The 19,204-nt window shown below is 43.2% G+C and overlaps 7 non-coding genes across 7 annotated transcripts; 4 read left to right on the top strand and 3 right to left on the bottom strand.

Annotated features, from left to right (window-relative positions):
- Positions 1-256: 256 nt before the first annotated feature.
- On the top strand, positions 257-397 carry LOC142482985 (U4 spliceosomal RNA). The gene has a single exon (XR_012797169.1). It is a non-coding gene; the product is annotated as a U4 spliceosomal RNA (small nuclear RNA).
- A 985-nt stretch (positions 398-1,382) lies between these two features.
- Positions 1,383-1,455, top strand: TRNAV-AAC (transfer RNA valine (anticodon AAC)). The gene has a single exon. It is a non-coding gene; the product is annotated as a tRNA-Val (tRNA).
- Positions 1,456-3,971: 2,516 nt separating this feature from the next.
- LOC142482986 (U4 spliceosomal RNA) lies at positions 3,972-4,112 on the top strand. Its single transcript, XR_012797170.1, has one exon. It is a non-coding gene; the product is annotated as a U4 spliceosomal RNA (small nuclear RNA).
- Positions 4,113-6,671: 2,559 nt separating this feature from the next.
- TRNAV-CAC (transfer RNA valine (anticodon CAC)) lies at positions 6,672-6,744 on the top strand. The gene has a single exon. It is a non-coding gene; the product is annotated as a tRNA-Val (tRNA).
- Positions 6,745-9,307: 2,563 nt separating this feature from the next.
- On the bottom strand, positions 9,308-9,448 carry LOC142482987 (U4 spliceosomal RNA). The gene has a single exon (XR_012797171.1). It is a non-coding gene; the product is annotated as a U4 spliceosomal RNA (small nuclear RNA).
- A 2,862-nt stretch (positions 9,449-12,310) lies between these two features.
- Positions 12,311-12,383, bottom strand: TRNAV-CAC (transfer RNA valine (anticodon CAC)). The gene has a single exon. It is a non-coding gene; the product is annotated as a tRNA-Val (tRNA).
- Positions 12,384-18,688: 6,305 nt separating this feature from the next.
- Positions 18,689-18,761, bottom strand: TRNAV-AAC (transfer RNA valine (anticodon AAC)). Its single transcript has one exon. It is a non-coding gene; the product is annotated as a tRNA-Val (tRNA).
- Positions 18,762-19,204: the final 443 nt, after the last annotated feature.

Below are 19,204 nucleotides of genomic sequence, written 5' to 3'. Positions count from 1 at the left end.
TGTTAAAGAATTTTATCTTCCTGCATGGTGTACACTGTAATTGGTTCTTAATGACTGACTGCTTGTTAGCCTTTACATGCAGTTACAATGCAAGTGGTAGTTTTGCAAACTGCAAGAGAGTCTTTACAATTCACACTTTAAAATTACCATATTAACTCCCACAATGCACAGCGCTGAATCAGTTTCTGCATTTGTTTAGCCACCAGTGTAATGAGGGCTTCTTGTGAGCTGGTGGTTACTAAACCAGTAGAAAGTTAGCTTTGCGCAGTGGCAGTATCATAGCCAATGAGGTTTATCCGAGGCGTGATTATTGCTAGTTGAAAACTTTTCCCAATACCCCGCTGTGATGACTTGCAATATAGTCAGCATTAGCAATTTTTGACAGTCTCACGAGAGACTGATCTCTGTGTTTAAATATAGATTATGCCATTGTCTGTAAATCTTACTTATTAGATGTTCTGTGTGATAATGGTTTACACTAATGATTTCAATGTTAATTAGTGAAATGTTCTGAAATTATTAACAAGCTTGTACTTTTAATTCTCTGTTAATGTTTAAATAACAAACTATTAAAATATTCATTTACAGCCACAATAACGAGGTATTAATATCATTATTCTTCTGACCACATTTCTCCAGCAATATCAATTGTTAATAAATAGCAAATACAATGAATATATTAACATGTACTTTATATGGGGCGTGACATGGAAATTATTACTCACAGAACTTCATATAACATATTTAATGAGCTCAGGGAGATAACAATGTATAATAGAAATAGGGATGTGTTAGGATTTGTACAAAGTATCCAATGCCATGTGCAGACATACTGACGGGAAATAATACATTACACATAAAACAGACGTCTCCAGGTGGAGCTTCAACCAAACCTCCAATCAACAGGTCCAATGTATCTAGATGCAGAGTATGTTGTGATTAGGGGGAAGGAACATGTTGAAACCCTTTAATTGACACATTGGAAGAGATACATATATATTGGGTTAGATATTGCTTATGTATCTTTTTGTGGAAGGTATAAAGTTGCTGATCTTCTGGCATAAGGGGTCAGTGCTGTGATGTCCCTGATCCATCTGCAGACCCCACAGTGCTGCACTCCTGGTCCCGGACACAGTCACCCACTAATAATTACAGAGGGAGGGGGAGGGAAACAAACAGTTCTGCAGCCACACTGGGGTTTTACATTTTACCTGTGAAGACTGAGCATGCGCGAAGCTGCAATGCCTGCTGGGAAATGTAGTCTTTCTTTTAACTGTCTGTGAGCATGTGTGAACCAAGCATCTTATGCTTGGAAATACCCTGTAGTGTGTGAGTGTGAGGACTGCACATCAGGTTTCCCAATTGAGATGCAGTGTAACTGAGTTTCTGTAGTGTAGTGGTTATCACGTTCGCCTAACACGCGAAAGGTCCCCGGTTCGAGACCGGGCAGAAACAGTTATTTTGTTTTAAAGTAAAATTATATAAAATTGTTAGTTTGTTCTGATATTTCTAGTTATAATGTCAATTGCACAATCCCTTTTGCTGCGTTACTACCATTAACATACGAGTGAATGCTCAGATATTTCAAAACGAGGAAAAGAAAGCTAATGTATAAAGAATGAAAATAAATCTTTATCTTTCAATTATGCATCAATTATCTCCTAGAAAATGTGAGATTATTATATTTAAATAGATTAAAGTGATACATATGAATCAGGAGGAATATACTGCTGTCTGGCTATCTTCTCAACACAAAAGAAAACTTGAATATAATCTGTTATTTACCTTTTTTCTTTTTATCATTTTGACCACAGAACTACGAATATGCCACTTTATTTGCCAAACTTTTCATATATGTATATTGATATAATGTTTTTTCATTGTACAATTATGTATATTGTCTATTACAAACACCAAACAAAACAAGTATAAGGGACTTGCACACAGTCTGCTATTAACATGTGGTCAATGGATCAAAACCATCTTCTGCAAAATAAAATTGTGTTACTTAGTTTGATCTTTTTATTAAACAGAACTGCAAAAATCCCACAAAATTTGCCAAATTATGTATATATATAATTTATTTTTGAAACACGTTTTTGTAAAATTATGTACACTGTATATGGTCTATTAGAAACCAGACAGAATACAAACAGGTGATTCTTTGATTTAGAATATGAAACAGAATTCTTAGAATGTTGCATGTTATGTTGCAAAGATAAGTACTAGATCATTTAGTGTTTCAAGTCACATGGCAGAGAATGAGCATCTTCACTTGTATCTGCTTCTGGTTCCACATATGTCTTAATTTGAGAGAAGCATCATTTAATAAATCATTGGAGCTTCGGAAAAATATATATATTTATACTAGAATGCCAAATATATATATATATATAATATATATTTGCCATTCTAGTTTTATATATATTTATATCTATACACGTTTAACATCACACACACCAAAATGCAATTAATTAAATGTATATTATTTTTACAATAACTGCTTTTTTCAACTATGTGGGTGTCTTATTTCCGAAAATAACATTTTCGTAGTTGAAATCTTAGGATGTATACATTCATATTCATAACCATCACATTTTATCTATTTTCATTTTTAACATATGAACAATATTGTGTCCAATAAACTCGGCTATTTCCACTTAACCAGACCCAGAACCATTTGTAAACCAGCAGTGCCATCTTGTGGGATTTTAGTGAAGTGCACATTTTTAATTTATTGAAACCTGAAGTCTATTTTCTTTGTGTCCCTTAATGTATATTTTTGACCAATTTAATTATTTTTAAAGGGGATTTTTAACGGAAAAAAATAATAAAGGAGCTTTTATGATCACTGAAAAAGAAGACAGCACACTTACAAACTAAAAGACAGGGTAAAGCAACGGACATAAACTTAAAATAAGACAAAGTGCACTAAGGAAAACACTAGCGTATTTAACTCTCGCTGGTTAATTCAGATATATTCACTGATCTCTTATTTATAAACATAAAATGTAATCTTTCAAAATACAAAAGAGATCAGTTACTAATTGCAATTACAAATCATTCCCAGTATATAGATACACACAGAGAACTGACATGATGGGAAAAAACTAATACTAAGGTACATACGTGCACAACCATTTCCAGATAATATTACAGTAAAATTAACAAAGAATAATAACAAAGTGAATTTTATTAGTGCCAAACATAAATGATACTTCTATTTCCAACACAAACACCATTAAAAGTGAATCAGAAAAGTGGTACTGTTAGAAAGTTATACTGACTTATTGCTGTATTTGTTTAATAAAACATATTTACTTTCAGCAAAGCACAACAGTGTGAGATTTCTGTGGGAAAGATAATCCTCTACCTAACTATATACAGATCTCTTTCTAGATAGATTACCTTGTATATCTCAATTTCTGCAAATAATTATTGCAGCAAATATGGAGCAAATACAACTGCAGCAGATATTTAGTAGAAAAAAGCAAATTATTATGTGTCAATAATGCTTTTGTTTAATTTTGGAAGATCTGGGGATTTTTTTGTCAATATCTAAATACAAGGCAACATTTAAAGACAGAATAAACAAATAATGTATTTATCCCCCTTTGTATTTTTACAAATGTGCCCTTTATTTACTTCTCTCTAAACTATTGTTACTATGCAGCATAGTGAGCAAAACAAATGAGCAACTGGAATAAGTACATATTGTTAAATAGCTTTATTTTTCCTGCAATGTGTGATCGGTTCTAAATGACTGACTGATTGTTAGAGCTGAAGCTTTTACATGCAGATACAATGCAAGTGGTAGTCTGGAGAACTGCAAGAGAGTCTTTATAGTTTGCACTTAAATTACCATATTACTTCCCACAATGCACAGCGCTGAATGAGTGTCTGCATTTGTTTAGCCACCAGTGTAAGGAGGGCTTCTTGTGGGCTGGTGGTTACTAAACCAGTAGAAAGTTAACTTTGCGCAGTGGCAGTATCATAGCCAATGAGGTTAATCCGAGGCGTGATTATTGCTAGTTGAAAACTTTTCCCAATACCCCGCTGTGATGACTTGCAATATAGTCAGCATTAGCAATTTTTGACAGTCTCATGAGAGACTGATCTTTGTGTCTAAATATAGATAATGCCATTCTTTAGGAAACTATGGAAAGCTAGAATGGAACTAGGCAAGATGAAAACCTACCCCTATGATGCAAAGTATCACTAACAAGATAATAAAATGCCCTTATGTAGTATGCCGCAAGGAAAAGACTGATCTTTCTGTCTAAACATAGATAGTAAATTATATAAAAATGCTACTGATTTGCTGCTCTGTGATATAATGCTTTAGTAATGCATGAAATATTAGTTAATTACATATTGGAAAATTAATATTCACTATTGAATTTTTACTTTTATGTATATAATAATAGTATTTAAATCAGTCAATTGCTAACACAATAATGAAGTATTAATACGTTTCTCCAGCAACATCAGTTGTTAATAAATACTAAATCCAATCACTATATCATATTTATGTACTTTATATGGGGCATAAAATGGCCTTTAGAAAATCTTAAAAGCGTTGGGGAGATAACGATGTATAATAGAAATATGGAGCAAAAACATCTGCAGCAGATATTTAATAGAAAACAGCAAATTATTATGTGCCAATATGAATTTTGTTTAACTTTGGAAAGTCTGGGGATTTTTTTGTCAATATCTAGATACGAGGTTACATTTAAAGACTGAATAAACGAAAATAATCTATTTACTCCCTAAACTATTGTTACTATTCAGCATAGTGAGCAAAATAAAGGAGCACCTGGAACAAGTACATATTTGTTAAATAGCTTTATCTTCCTGCAATGTGGGATCTGATCTAAATGACTAACTGCTTGTTTGAGCAGATACACTACAAGCGATTGTCTGGAACAGGAATGGAGTCTTTTTAGTTCACAGTGTAATTACCATATTAACTCCCACAATGCATAGTGCTGAATCAGTGTCTTCATTTTCTATCCCCAACTGTAATGAGGGCTGCTTGTGATGTGCTTGTAGCTATAATTGTTTAATTTAAATTTTGAGTACTGGTACAATCATAGTCAATGAGGTTAGTCTGAGGTGTGATTGTTTATTGCTGTGATTGTTTACTAAACATATCAGTGTGAGATTTCAAAGATCTTGCTACATAGATTACCTTAATCCTTATCTATCTTAATTTCTGCAAATAATCATCATTGCAGTTAATATGGAGCAAATACAACTGCAGCAGATATTTAATTTAAAAAAAACAGCAAATTATTGTGTGTCAATACGGAATTTGTTTAATTTTGGGTGATCTGGGGAATTTTTGTCAATATCTAAATACATGGTTACATTTAAAGACAGAATAAACGAAATAATATATTTACTCTTTGTATTTTTGCAACTGTGCCCTTTATTTACTTCTCTCTAAACTATTGTTACTATACAGCATAGTGAGCAAAATAAAGGAGCACCTGGAATAAGTACATATTGTTAAATAGCTTTATCTTCCTGCATTGTGGGATCCGATCTAAATGACTGACTGCTTGTTAGAGCTGAAGCTTTTACATGCAGATACAATGGAAGTGATAGTCTGGGGAACTGCAAGAGAGTCTTTATAGTTCCCACCTAATTACCATATTAACTCCCACAATGCACAGTGCTGAATCAGTTTCTGCATTTGTTTAGCCTTAACTGTAATGAGAGTTTCTTGTGAGGGGATGGTTACTAACCCAATACATTCTTAGTTACTATCTAAAAATAAAAAGAAAATTGCTAGTGATTAGTTATGTTTTATACTGATGATTGAAATGTTAGTTAATGAAATGATGTGAAGTTATTAACGAGCTTGTACTTTTACTGCTGTGTTAAAGATTGAAAAACAAATCATTTAATTCTTAAGTTACAGCTACATAAAGAGGTATTAAAATCATTATTCTTCTGACCACGTTTCTCCAACAATATCCGTTGTTAATAAATACCAAATACAATGAATATATCAACATGTACTTTATATGGGGCGTGACATGGAAATTATTACTCACAGATTTTTTTATAAAATGTTAAATGAGATGAGGGAGATAACAGTGTATAATAGAAATAGGGATGTGTTAGGATTTGTACAAAGTATCCAATGCCAGGTGCAGATATACTGACTGAAACTAATACATTACACATAACACAGACGTCTCTGGGTGGCGCTTCAACCAAACCTCCAATCAATGAGTCCAATGTATCTAGATGCAGAGTATGTTGTGATTAGGGGGAAGGAACATGTTGAACCCATTTAATTGACACATTGGGAGAGATACATATATATAGGGTTAGATATTGCTTATGTATATTTTTGTGGAAGGTATAAAGTTGCTGATCTTCTGACATAAGGGGTCAGTGCTGTGATGTCCCTGATTCATCTGCAGACCCCACAGTGCTGCACTCCTGGTCCCGGACACAGTCACCCACTAATAATTACAGAGGGAGGGGGAGTGAAACAAACAGTTCTGCAGCCACACTGAGGTTTTATATTTTACCTGTGAAGACTGAGCATGTGCGAAACTTGCAATGGCTGCTGGGAAATGTAGTCTTTCCTTCACAAGACAAAGGACATAGACACAAACTTCTGTAATGATTGGAGACTGACTCTCAGCTTAGTTTCTGTAGTGTAGTGGTTATCACGTTCGCCTCACACGCGAAAGGTCCCCGGTTCGAGACCGGGCAGAAACAGCATTTTTTTTTAAACATAACATTATATTAAACCTGGAAATTTGTTAGTTTATTCTGATATTTCTAGTTATAATGTCACTTGTACAATCCCTTTTTCTGCTTTACTACCAACAACATACGAGTGAATGCTCAGATATTTCAAAACGAGGAAAAGAAAGCTAATGTAAAAGGAATGAAAATAAATCTTTCTATCTTTGAATTATGCATCAATTATCTCCTAGAAAATGTGAGATTATTATATTTAAATAGATGAAAGTGATATATACGAATCAGGAGGAATATACTGATGCCTGGCTATCTTCTCAATACATAAGAAAACTTGAATATAATCTGTTATTTACCAAAAAAATTATAATTTTAGACAACAGAACCACAAATATGCCACATTATTTCCCAACTTTTCATATATGTATATTTATAAGTATTTCGTAAAATAATATATATTGTCTATTAAAAACCAAAAACAAAACAAGTATAAGGGACTTGCATACAGTCTGCTCTTAACATGTGGTCGAGTATAGAAACCATCCTCTGCAAAAAAAAGGGTGTTACTTATTTTTGAAGTGAAACTTCTTTAGTGGCGCCTCATTCGAACTGGGGTAAAAATGGATGGTGGAGACAGAAATGAAACGGATGTGATGTCAGTGCTGGCAGTTGAGGCCGGGCTGTGTTCTGGCTCAGCCCGACCCCAACACTGACATGAACCAACCACTCCAAAAATCAGATGCGGCGGCGCCGCTCCCCCCACACGGCCGCAGACATATGCAGCTGCGGCGGCGATAGCCGCTGGCGCCGCTCCAAACGGCCGCAATTCCCCCCACGTGCACTCATATCGCCTTGATCTTAGCCAAAAGACCGAGAAGCACCATTAATATAATATAAAACAGAACTAATTTGAATTTTTAGATAATAACTATGATTATATTGGGTTAGTAACCTATGATTGTATTGGGTTAGTAACCACCACCTCACAAGAAACCCTCATTACAGTTAAGGCTAACCAAATTCAGAAACTGATTCAGCGCTATGCATTGTGGGAGTTAATCTGGTAATTAGGTGGGAAGTATAAAGACTCTCTTGCAGTTTCCGAGACTACCATATGCAGATACTATGCAGATATGCATTGTATCTGCATATAAAAGCTTCAGCTCTAACGAGCACTGAGTCATTTAGATCTGATCCCAAAATGCAGGAAGATAAAGCTATTTAATAATATGTATTTATTCCATGTGCGCCTTTATTTTGCTCACTATGCTGCATAGTAACAATAGTTTAGACTACAGAGAAGAAAATAAAGGGCACATTTGTAAAAATACAATGAGGAGTAAATAGATCTTCTTCGTTTATTTCGTTTATTCTGTCTTTAAATGTAACCTTGTATTTAGATATTGACAAAAATTCCCCAGATCTCCCAAAATTAAACAAATTCCATATTGACACAATAATTTGCTATTTTTTAAATTAAATATCTGCTGCAGTTGTATTTGCTCCATATTTACTGCAATGACTATTTGCAGAAATTAAGATAAATAAGGATTTAGATAAACTCTCTTGTAATATATTTGAATATAGTTAGATAGAGGATTATCTTTTGTACAGAAATCTCACACACTGCTGTATTTTGCTGAAACTAGATAAATTTATTAAACAAATAAAGCAATTAGCAGGTAATCAAATCTCAGATTTATCTTATTGACAATGCTTCTACAAAAACTCAAAACTGAAGTTAAACAATGATAGCTACAAGCACCTCACAAGCAACCCTCATTACAGTTAAGGCGAAACGAATGCAGACACAGATTCAGCACTATGCATTGTGGGAGTTAATTTGGTAATTACACTGCGTACTAAAAAGACTCCATTCCTGTTCAGACAATCGCTTGTAGTGTATCTGCATGCAAATATTCAGCTCAAACAAGCAGTCAGTCATTTAGATCAGATCCCACATTGCAGGAAGATAAAGCAATTTAACAATATGTACTTATTCCAGGTGCTCCTTTATTTTGCTCACTATGCTGAATAGTAACAAAAAAGAGATTATTTTCATTTATTCAGTCTTTAAATGGTAACCTCGTATCTAGATATTGACAACAAAATCCCCAGACTTTCCAAAGTTAAACAAAATTCATATTGACACATTAATAATGTGCTGTTTTCTATTAAATATCTGCTGCAGATGTTTTTGCTCCATATTTCTATTATACATTGTTATCTCCCCAATGCTTTTAAGATTTTCTAAAGGCTTCTCTGAGTAATAATTGCCATTTCCTGCCCCATATAAAGCACATAAATATGATATAATCATTGGATTTAGTATTTATTAACAACTGATGTTGCTTGAGAAACTTATTAATACTTCCTTATTGTGTTAGCAATTTATGATTTAAATTATATTATTATATACATAAATACAAAAGTAAAAACACAACCTTGTGAATAATATTTTTCCAATATGTCATTAAGTAATATTTAATGCATTAGAATAAATCACTGTCACAAATTATATCTTATTAGTATTTTTATTTTAATATATTGCATTTCTATGTTTAGACACAAAAATCAGTCTCTCGTGAGACTGTCAAAAATTGCTAATGCTGACTATATTTCAAGTCATCACAGCAGGGTATTGGGAAAAGTTTTCAACTAGCAATAATCACGCCTCGGATTAACCTCACAGGCTATGATACTGCCACTGCGCAAAGCTAACCTTTTATTGGGTTAGCTACAAGCACCACTCAAGAAGCCCTCATTACAGTTAAGGCTAACAATATGCAGACATTGATTCAGCGCTGTGTATTGTGGGAGTTAATATGGTAATTCAACTGTGAACTATAAAGACTCTCTTGCCAGTTCACCAAACTACCACTTGCTTTGTATCTACATGTAAAAGCTTCAGCTCTTATTATACAATGCCTAAATATTCTTTTTATGTTGTTGTTGGAATTCTAGTATAAAAAATATATATTTTTCCGAAGCTCCAATATTTTATTAAATGATGCTTCCGTCAAATTAAGACAGATGGGCACCCAGAAGCAGATACAAGTGAAGAGGCTCATTCTCTGCCATGTGACTTGAAACACTAAATGATCTAGTACAGGGTTTCCCAAACTTTTTTTTCCGTGACCCGGTTATTTTTGAACTTCTCCTTCGTGACCCACTAAAAAATGTATCGCCTATAGGGCCTGCACAGACACACACACAGCCACTGATACACACACACAGCTACTGATACACACACATACAGCCACTGATACACACACACACACAGCCACTGACACACGCAGCCACTGACACACACACAGCCACTGACACACACACAGCCACTGATACACACACAGCCACTGACAGACTCGCAGCCACTGACAGACACGCAGCCACTGACACACACACACGCAGCCACTATTACACACACACACACTGATACACACAAACACTGCTACACACACAGAGACACTGCTACACACACAGAGACACTGCTACACACACAGAGACTGCTACACACACACACAAACACACAGACACTGATACACACACACACAGATACTGATACACACACACTGATACACACACACTGATACACACACACACTGATATTGATACACACACACACACTGATAATGATGCACACACACACACTGATACACACACACACTGATACTGATACACACACAGAGACACTGATACACACACAGAGACACTGATACAGATACACACACACACACACAGCCACTGATACACACACTCGCTCTCCCCTATACACACACACAGTGAATACTACTGTGAAGCGCTATGTACACTAATGGCGCTATATAAATAAAGACATACAATACAATTACAGGCAACGACGGATGTGAGTGACTGGATGGGGGGCCAGGGACTATGGGTGGGGAGGGGGGGCCAGGGACTGGGTGGGTGGGTGGAGAGGGGGGGCCAGGGACTGGGTGGGTGGGGAGGGGGGGCCAGGGACTGGGTGGGTGGGGAGTGAGGGGGGGCCAGGGACCTTGGGGAGGGAGGGGGGGCCAGGGACTGGGTGGGGTTGGAGGGCCAGGGACTGGGTGGGCCAGGGACTGGGTGGGCCAGGGACTGGGTGGGCCAGGGACTGGGTGGGTGGGCCAGGGACTGGGTGGGTGGGGAGGGGGGGCCAGGGACTGGGTGGGTGGGGAGGGGGGGCAGGGACTGGGTGGGGAGGGGGGGCCAGGGACTGGGTGGGGAGGGGGGGCCAGGGACTGGGTGGGGAGGGGGGGCCAGGGACTGGGACACTTGGGTGGGAGGCAGTGACTGGGTGGGTGTGTGGGAGACGGTGGGTGAGTGACAGTGACGGGGTGACAGTGACTGGGTGGGTGACAGTGACTGGGTGGGGTGACTTACCTTGCCGCCGGCTGCTTTCCCCTGCTGCCCCCGATATCCCCTGCTGCCCGGGACGGGAGGTGGGCTTGGGGGCATGGGAGGTGGGCTCGGGAGGGGAGCTCTGAAAGCTGGCCGCGGGGGGAAGCGGGCCGCAGTAGGAGCTTGTACTTCCCCCTCCGTCCCACGTAACGTGCGGGCCGCAGAGGAGCTGGTACTTCCTCCTCCGTCCCACGTTGGGAGAGGGGGGGAGGAGGGGAGCGGGGGGGAGGAAGGGAGCGGGGGGGAGGAAGGGAGCGGGGGGGAGGAGGGGAGCGGGGGGGAGGAGGGGAGCGGGGGGGAGGAGGGGAGCGGGGGGGAGGAAGGGAGCGGGGGGGAGGAAGGGAGCGGGGGGGAGGAAGGGAGCGGGGGGGAGGGAGGGAGCGGGGGGGAGGAAGGGAGCGGGGGGGAGGAAGGGAGCGGGGGGGAGGAAGGGAGCGGGGGGGAGGAAGGGAGCGGGGGGGAGGAAGGGAGCGGGGGGGAGGAAGGGAGCGGGGGGGGAGGAAGGTAGCGGGGGGGGAGGAAGGTAGCGGGGGGGGAGGAAGGGAGCGGGGGGGGAGGAAGGGAGCGGGGGGGAGGAAGGGAGCGGGGGGGAGGAAGGGAGCTGGGGGGAGGAAGGGAGCGGGCCCTGCTTGCCCTGCGCAAGCGCTGGACCGCGGGAGGAATCGCCGCCATTTTTTTAAACCTGAGCGGGGGGGACGGGAGACACCACGCGGCCAGCCTCGCTGCGACCCGGCAATTTTGGTGCCGTGGCCCGGTGCCGGGTCGCGACCCACCATTTGGGAAACGCTGATTTAGTACTTATCTTTGCAACACAACATGCAACATTCTAAGAATTCTGTTTCAGATTCTAAATGAAAGAATCACCTTGTTTCTGGTTTGTAATAGATCATATACATAATTTTACATAAACGTTTAAAAATATATATATATAATATTACAATTTGGCAAATATTGTGGGATATTTGCAGTTCTGTTTAATAAAATGATTTAAAAAAAAGTAACATCCTTTTTTTTTGCAGAGGATGGTTTCTATACTCGACCACATGTTAAGAGCAGTCTGTATGCAAGTCCCTTATACTTGTTTTGTTTGTTTTGGTTTGTATGCAGCAAAAGGGATTACACTTTATAACTAGAAATATCAGAACAAGCTAACAAATACCCCGGGTTACATTAAAAAGGCTGTTTCTGCCCGGTCTCGAACCGGGGACCTTTCGCGTGTGAGGCAAACGTGATAACCACTACACTACAGAAACTAAGCTGAGGGTCTGTCTCCAATAATTACAGAAGTTTGTGTGTCTATGCGGACGCTCGCGTGAGCCCCCTCTCAAGGCATCCTCATTGAGGATGCAGGGGCTCAGCGCTGAGCGTCCGCACGACTCAGCGCGGCCTGTCCTTCTATGGACTCGGCCTAAGAGGTTTGAGGGGAAACTTACATTTAATATAAAACAGCAAATTATTATGTATCATTACGGATTTTGTTTAATTTTGGAAGATCTGGGGATTTTTTATCAATATCTAAATACAAGGTTTTGGAATTTTCAGCCGACAGCCAAGCTGTTTTTCAGCGCGCTGTCGGCTGAAAACATCCAATCAGCCTGGAGCAGCGTCGACGTCACGGTGCCGTGACGTCGGCGCCGTGACGTTGACGGCAGTGCGTCGCGGTTGATTGGCCCAGCGACGTCACTGCCCCGCCTCCAAGCACCTCCCCCCCAGCTCCCTTTGCGCACGCTGGCTCGCCTGCAAGTCCACGGAATCACGGAGATTTCAGCAGGCGAGCCTCAGCGTCAGCGCAGCTCGGAACTCCTCACCCCTCTATGGCCCCAGCCTTAGATTGTAAGCTCTTCGGGGCAGGGATTACCTTTCCCAGTGTCTGATTTTTGCTGCACTTATTATATTTTTAAAATTCCATGTACTGTATTCTTTGTGAAGCGCGGAGTACACTTTTGGCGCTATATAAATAAAGACATACAATACAATACAATGAAATATCTGCTGCAGTTGTATTTGTTCCATATTTGCTGCAATAATTATTTGCAGAAACTGAAATATATAAGGATTAGGGTAATCTATCGAGAAAGAGATTTGTATATAGTTAGGTAGATGATTATCTTTCCCACAGAACTCACACACTGTTGCGTTTCACTGACGTTGAAACGGTAGTTGGCCAGTGCCGCCAACCACCGGTGACCGGTCGCATTTAGTTTGGCGGACGTATTAATGTACGTCATGGGATTATTGTCTGTCCGCACTTCAAGCTGTACCCCATACAGATAGTCATGTAACTTGTCCACTACTGCCCATTTGAGGGCTAGGAATTCCAGCTTGTGGACAGGGTAGTTCTGTTCGCTGGGGGTCAAGCTTCGACTCGCGTACGCCACTGGGCGGAGCCCGGTATCGTGTTTCTGGTGCAACACTGCTCCTAGTCCGCTAAAACTGGCATCCACGTGTAGCACATACTCGCGATCAGGGTCGGCATAGGCCAGTACCGGGGCCTGTGTTAGACTGGCTTTCAGTTTTAGGAACGCTTGTTCACAAGCCGGGGTCCACTTCTCTCCGAAGGGAGTTTGCGCTGTGACACTTTTCCGACCGGCATCCTCAGGATAGATTTTTAACAGGTTATTCAGGAGTTTGGCTTTACTTGAGTAGCCCTCCATGAAACGTCGGTAATAGCCACAAAACCCCAGAAAGGATCGCAGCTCTTGGACATTACTGGGCCGGGGCCAATTCACTACGGCCTCGATCTTCCCTGGGTCGGTGGAAATCCCCTCAGCTGAGACGATGTGGCCCACGTATGTCACGGACGTGCGACAAAATTTGCATTTGTCCAGGGACAGCTTGAGCCCCTCCTTCTGAAGTCGATCCAATACCTTCAGTAACCGCTCCTCGTGTTCCTCCAGGGTTTTCCCAAACACTATAATGTCATCCAAGTACACCAGGCATTCTTGTGGGTTCATTTCTCCAGGGTCTGTTCCATCAACCTCTGAAAGGTGGCTGGGGCCCCGCAGATCCCTTGCGGCATGCGCGTGAATTGATAAAACCCTAGTGGACAGATGAAGGCCGTCTTCTCCTGGTCTTCCAGACCCATTGGTACTTGATAATATCCTGACCGTAAGTCTAGTACGCTGAACCATTTGCTTCCCGTCAAGGCGTTCAGTAGGTCCTCAATGCGCGGTAGGGTGTACTGGTCGGGTACCGTGCGGTTATTCAATGTTCTGTAGTCTATGCATAGACGCACCGCCCCATTCCTCTTACGGACCACCACAATGGGAGAAGCGTAGGGACTGTGTGATCCTTGAACAACCCCGGCTTTCTCCATTTCGGCTATCAACCTCCGCACCTCTTCCACATCTCGGGGGGCTAGACGGCGGGAGCGCTCCCGGAACGGAGCAGTGTCATTCATCCGAATGGTATGGCGGGCGCTGCGACTGCACCCCACGTCCATATCACTCGTGGAAAACACCCCTCGTCGTTCTCCTAGCTTGGTCTGCAATCTCTTTCTCCAGTCGGCCGTTAGCGGCGAGTCTCCGAAGTCAAAGGCCAATAGGGGGGCCACTGCATGAGTGGTGGCCGCCGGCCGTACTTCCAAAGCCTTCTTTTCGGGTACCACCGGGTGTATTCTGCCCAGCGGCTGCCGACGATCGATACACATGGGGTACGGGGAGATATTCTGCACATACTCCCAGGTTCTGTCCGGAATCTTCCCCGCCCACTCTCTTATGGAAGCTAAGAGTTCATAGCCAAGCCGCTGATCATCCCTTGTCGTGCTCTGCAGGGAAAAGAGCTGATCTTCCAGACATCTATCCGGGTAGTGGCAGGCCGCGATCATCATTCTCCCTTCCCCAGGCGGAATCTGGGTCAGTCCCCACTCTTGACTGTATAGCATCCCATGCTCCTCTTCAGTCGCAATTTTACCGCAAGCCTCTTGGAGGGCCGGACACGTAGCAAGGGCTAGCAGCGGGGCTTCGCCCGCTTCTTGTAGGTACATGCGGATCACCGACTGCACAATGTCGGTGTTGGTCCCCAGGATTATCGGGGCGCTGGGGTGGTCTTGTGGCTCGGGACACACTAAGGCTTCCACTTCCATGGGGTGGTGCTTACCGGTGTTCAGCTGGGGAATGTCCAGATGTACTTTTACCACTCCATCGATGGGATAGTCTTCGTGGCTCAGCCCCCTCAACCGTAAGGAGTCAGCGGATAACAGCGGCAGCCGATGTAAGTGTTGGTCATAGAAGGGCCGATACACTATGGTCACCTGGGATCCCGTATCCATCAATGCCGAAGCATAGATGCCTTCAATTACTACCCGAACGATGGCAGCGGGTCCGATCCGAGTGCTTGTTGAGGGCTGGGCCACGGCTCTGCCGTCCTGGGGAGCGAACGGCATAGACTGCGCTGGTCGAGACGCCGTTCTCCGTTGGGAGGGGCAACGCGCCTGAAGGTGTCCCATTTTCCCGCAAGTGTAACACTGGATTTGACTGAGGTAGGTGTCACTTCGGGCGGGAGGTGAGTTTCTCCCCGACACTGGGCGGGGCTGGGCAACGGTCGCCGCCTCCGAAACCTCTTTGTCGGGGTCCCCGCTCTCCGAGGCCTCGGCTTTAGCTTCTGACTTTTTGGTGTCCTTGGTTCCACCCGACGCCTTCTTTCCAGGGGTTAAGTCACGCCCCAGCAGTACAGTCTCATGCGCTTGTACTCGGTCCATTAGGTCACTGAACGCCAAGGCTTGCCCGGGTACTAGGCAGCCGCTGACACGTACAGACACCGGATGCAGGGGCAGGAGCCCCCTCAATAGCTGGGTAGTGTGCAATCCGTCGGCATCCACCTTCGGTACCATGCCCTTTCTCACCAAGGTCCACAGTTCCAGATGCAGACGTCTGAGAAAGTCGGACACCATTTCTCCCTCTTTCTGGGCCAACGCATGAAACTTGGCCATCAGGGCATAGACATCCACAGGGGCCCCATAGGCCTTGGTAAGGCAGTAAATGAGTCCCGCCGCATCAGCATCCGGGTGATCGTCCCGATACCAGTGCACCATATGGGACGCTGGGGGTCGGAGACATTCCACAATACGCTGTCGACGGACGGCGTCAGTGCAGGACCATTCAGGCAGTACCTGTTCCGTGTGATCCAGCCACTCTTCAAATCCAACTTCTCCCTGAGGTGTGGGTTTGTCACCTGAGAACGCCTTTAACTTCCGGTATTGGTGGGCCTGTGTGGAGTGATGGATGGCCTCTGCGAGCACAGGGATAGAGGCATTATCCATTAGGCTACCCCCGGCGGGGGAGTAGGCATCTAGTCGGGGCATACTGAGTCTATTCGGGGCGGGCCTCAGGACGGACTGGGTGAATGAAGCGCCCAGGCCCATTGCAGCAGGCCACCGCGGGTGCAAACTGTTTTCAGGGGTGCGGTCGAAGCTGCCGGTGACGGCACCTAACGAGCTGGGGTACCCCCTCTGGGGGGTAGAAGCGGCCAGGGGTTCGTTGGGGTCCACTTGCACTATGGGACAGCGTACGCTGGGGGCCTCAGGCAATAGTAGTACCAAGGGCAGAGCTTCGGGGCATATGTCCTGTTCTGTGACATATAATATTTTGCGCCACAACTGGTCCCGATCATAGTAGTGGTCTTGCACTCGGGCAGTGTCCATAAGCGGGAGTTTTCTGACATGGTCTGTTACAGTGCCGAGTGAGAGAACGGCGGGGACATGCCCCAGGCCAAAAACACGTGTCAGAGGGACCTCATGCCGCTGGGCCCACTTGCGCACCTCAAGCGGCGAGGGCACAGACATGGTGGAATACTTGTTGCACAATTTGAGAAAAAAATATTGGGGCACCCCAGGTCTGAATCTCAGCAGCGCCTCCAAATTTAGCCCTTTTTCTGAACACCTTCCTAAGGGACTACTAGTGCTGTACTTAACCTGCGGCTCCAGGAGATATGAGCCTCCGCTAGCTGGGAGCCTGGGGTAAGGATTCTAGCGCAGCGCCTCCACTTACCCAGGATCCCCGTTACGTAAGATCGCCCTGGGCAAGAAACATACCAACAATGCGTGCAACCAAGTTTACTGTGTCTAAGTAACCACGTCTTACCCCCTACATAACATCACACATAACTTATACTATACGTTGAAGTCCTTGTACTACGCGGCTCGGCCGCATTCCTAGTGAAGTTGTCCTGTATAACAGTGGCTCTGCCACACTCTAGAGAGGTTTGTCCTTGCAAGAGGGTAGCTAATGCCTCAGTCCGCTAGCCACTTGCTAATGTCCTGCTAGAGTTAATCCTAAGGCGGGATCAGCGCCTGATGACCGGTGTTGGTGCACTTGATTTACAATTGTACCTTCCGGTCACGGCGGTGACCGGCGCCTCTTCACAAAGGGTCCGCTGCTCTTGCTCGGATCCTCCGGACGCCGAGATGTCCAGCCGTCTGATCCCAGATGACTGTCCACAACTCCGTTCGCTGTCCCTATCTAAGATGACAATACTCTCCACTACCGGGTGCCCCTACAGTACCGCAGCCTACGGTGACTCAGGGGAAATCTCCTAGGGGCCTGGGGGTAATCTCTGGCCTATGCAGGCGGGTCACGGACCCCCTGCAATCACACTCCTCCTCTCGCTCGGTCCCGAGCTCCTCTGCCTAACGTGGTCTCTGCCCCCACGCTTCCTGTTCCTGTCTTCGTAATCCCCGCCCTCTCATTGGCTCCTAGCATCAGGTGATTGCCCCCAGAGCTCGCGGGAGTTGCCGTCCATTATCAGTGCCTTTCCTTATTGGCCCCGCGTTCGCGCGCTCCCCTTACGCATGCGCGACCTCACGACCTTGTCCGTGTCCTCACAGTATTGCGCAACAACATGGCGGCCCCCTATATACCGTGCCGTCAGAGAACCTGCCATACACACACACCGGGTTTTAGCACACCCTTACATACATAATTTTACAAAAACGTTTTTATATATATATATATATATAATGACAAATTGGCAAATATTGTGGGATATTTGCAGTTCCGTTTAATAAAATGATAAAAATAAGTAACACAATTTTTGGGGGCAGAAGATGGTTTTGATCCATCGACCACATGTTAAGAGCAGACTGTCTGCAAGTCCCTTATACTTGTTTTATTTGGGGTTTGTAATAGACAATATACATATTTTTACAAAAAAAACATATATAAATACACATATATGAAAAGTTGGCAAATAATGTGGCATATTTGCAGTTCTGTTGTCTAAAATGATTTAAAAAAAATAGGTAAATAACAGATTATATTCAAGTTTTCTGATGTGTTGAGAAGATAGGCAGACAGCAGTATTTTCCTCCTGATTCGTATGTATCAGTTTAATCTATTTAAATATAATAATCTCACATTTTCTATGAGATAATTGATGGATAATTAAAAGATGGAGAGCTTTATTTTCATTCTTTATACATTAGCTTTCTTTTCCTCGTTTTGAAATAACTGAGCATTCTCTCGTATGTAATTGGTAGTAACTCAGTAAAACAATTGCACAATTGAATAATAAATTCCCTGAACCAATGTAATATTCCATATTAAAAAAAAAAAAAATAGTCTGTTTCTGCCCGGTCTCGAACCGGGGACCTTTCGCGTGTTAGGCGAACGTGATAACCACTACACTACAGAAACTAAGCTGTGAGTACATCCAGGTCTACAGAGGTTTGTTTATCTATGGGTTATGGTTTGATAAAGGAAAGACTACATTTCCCACCAAGCATTGCCAGCTTTGCGCATGCTCAGTCCTCACAGGTAAAATATAAAACCCCAGTGTGGCTGCAGAACTGTTTGTTTCACGCCCCCTCCCTCTGTAATTATTAGTGGGTGAGTGTGTCCGGCACCAGGAGCGCAGCACTGTGGGGTCTGCAGATGAATCAGGGCATCACAGCACTGACCCCTTATGTCAGAAGATCAGCAACTTTATACCTTCCACAAAAAGATACATAAGCAATATCTAACCCAATATATATGTATCTCTTCCAATGTGTCAATTAAATGGGTTCAACATGTTCCTTCCCCCTAATCACAACATACTCTGCATCTAGATACATTGGACCTGTTGATTGGAGGTTTGG

The sequence above is a fragment of the Ascaphus truei genome, unplaced genomic scaffold, assembly GCF_040206685.1.
Source record: "Ascaphus truei isolate aAscTru1 unplaced genomic scaffold, aAscTru1.hap1 HAP1_SCAFFOLD_2847, whole genome shotgun sequence".
NCBI lineage: Eukaryota > Metazoa > Chordata > Amphibia > Anura > Ascaphidae > Ascaphus > Ascaphus truei.
The sequence above is the reverse complement of the archived record's forward strand: the minus strand, read 5'-3'. Positions and strand labels throughout refer to the sequence as shown.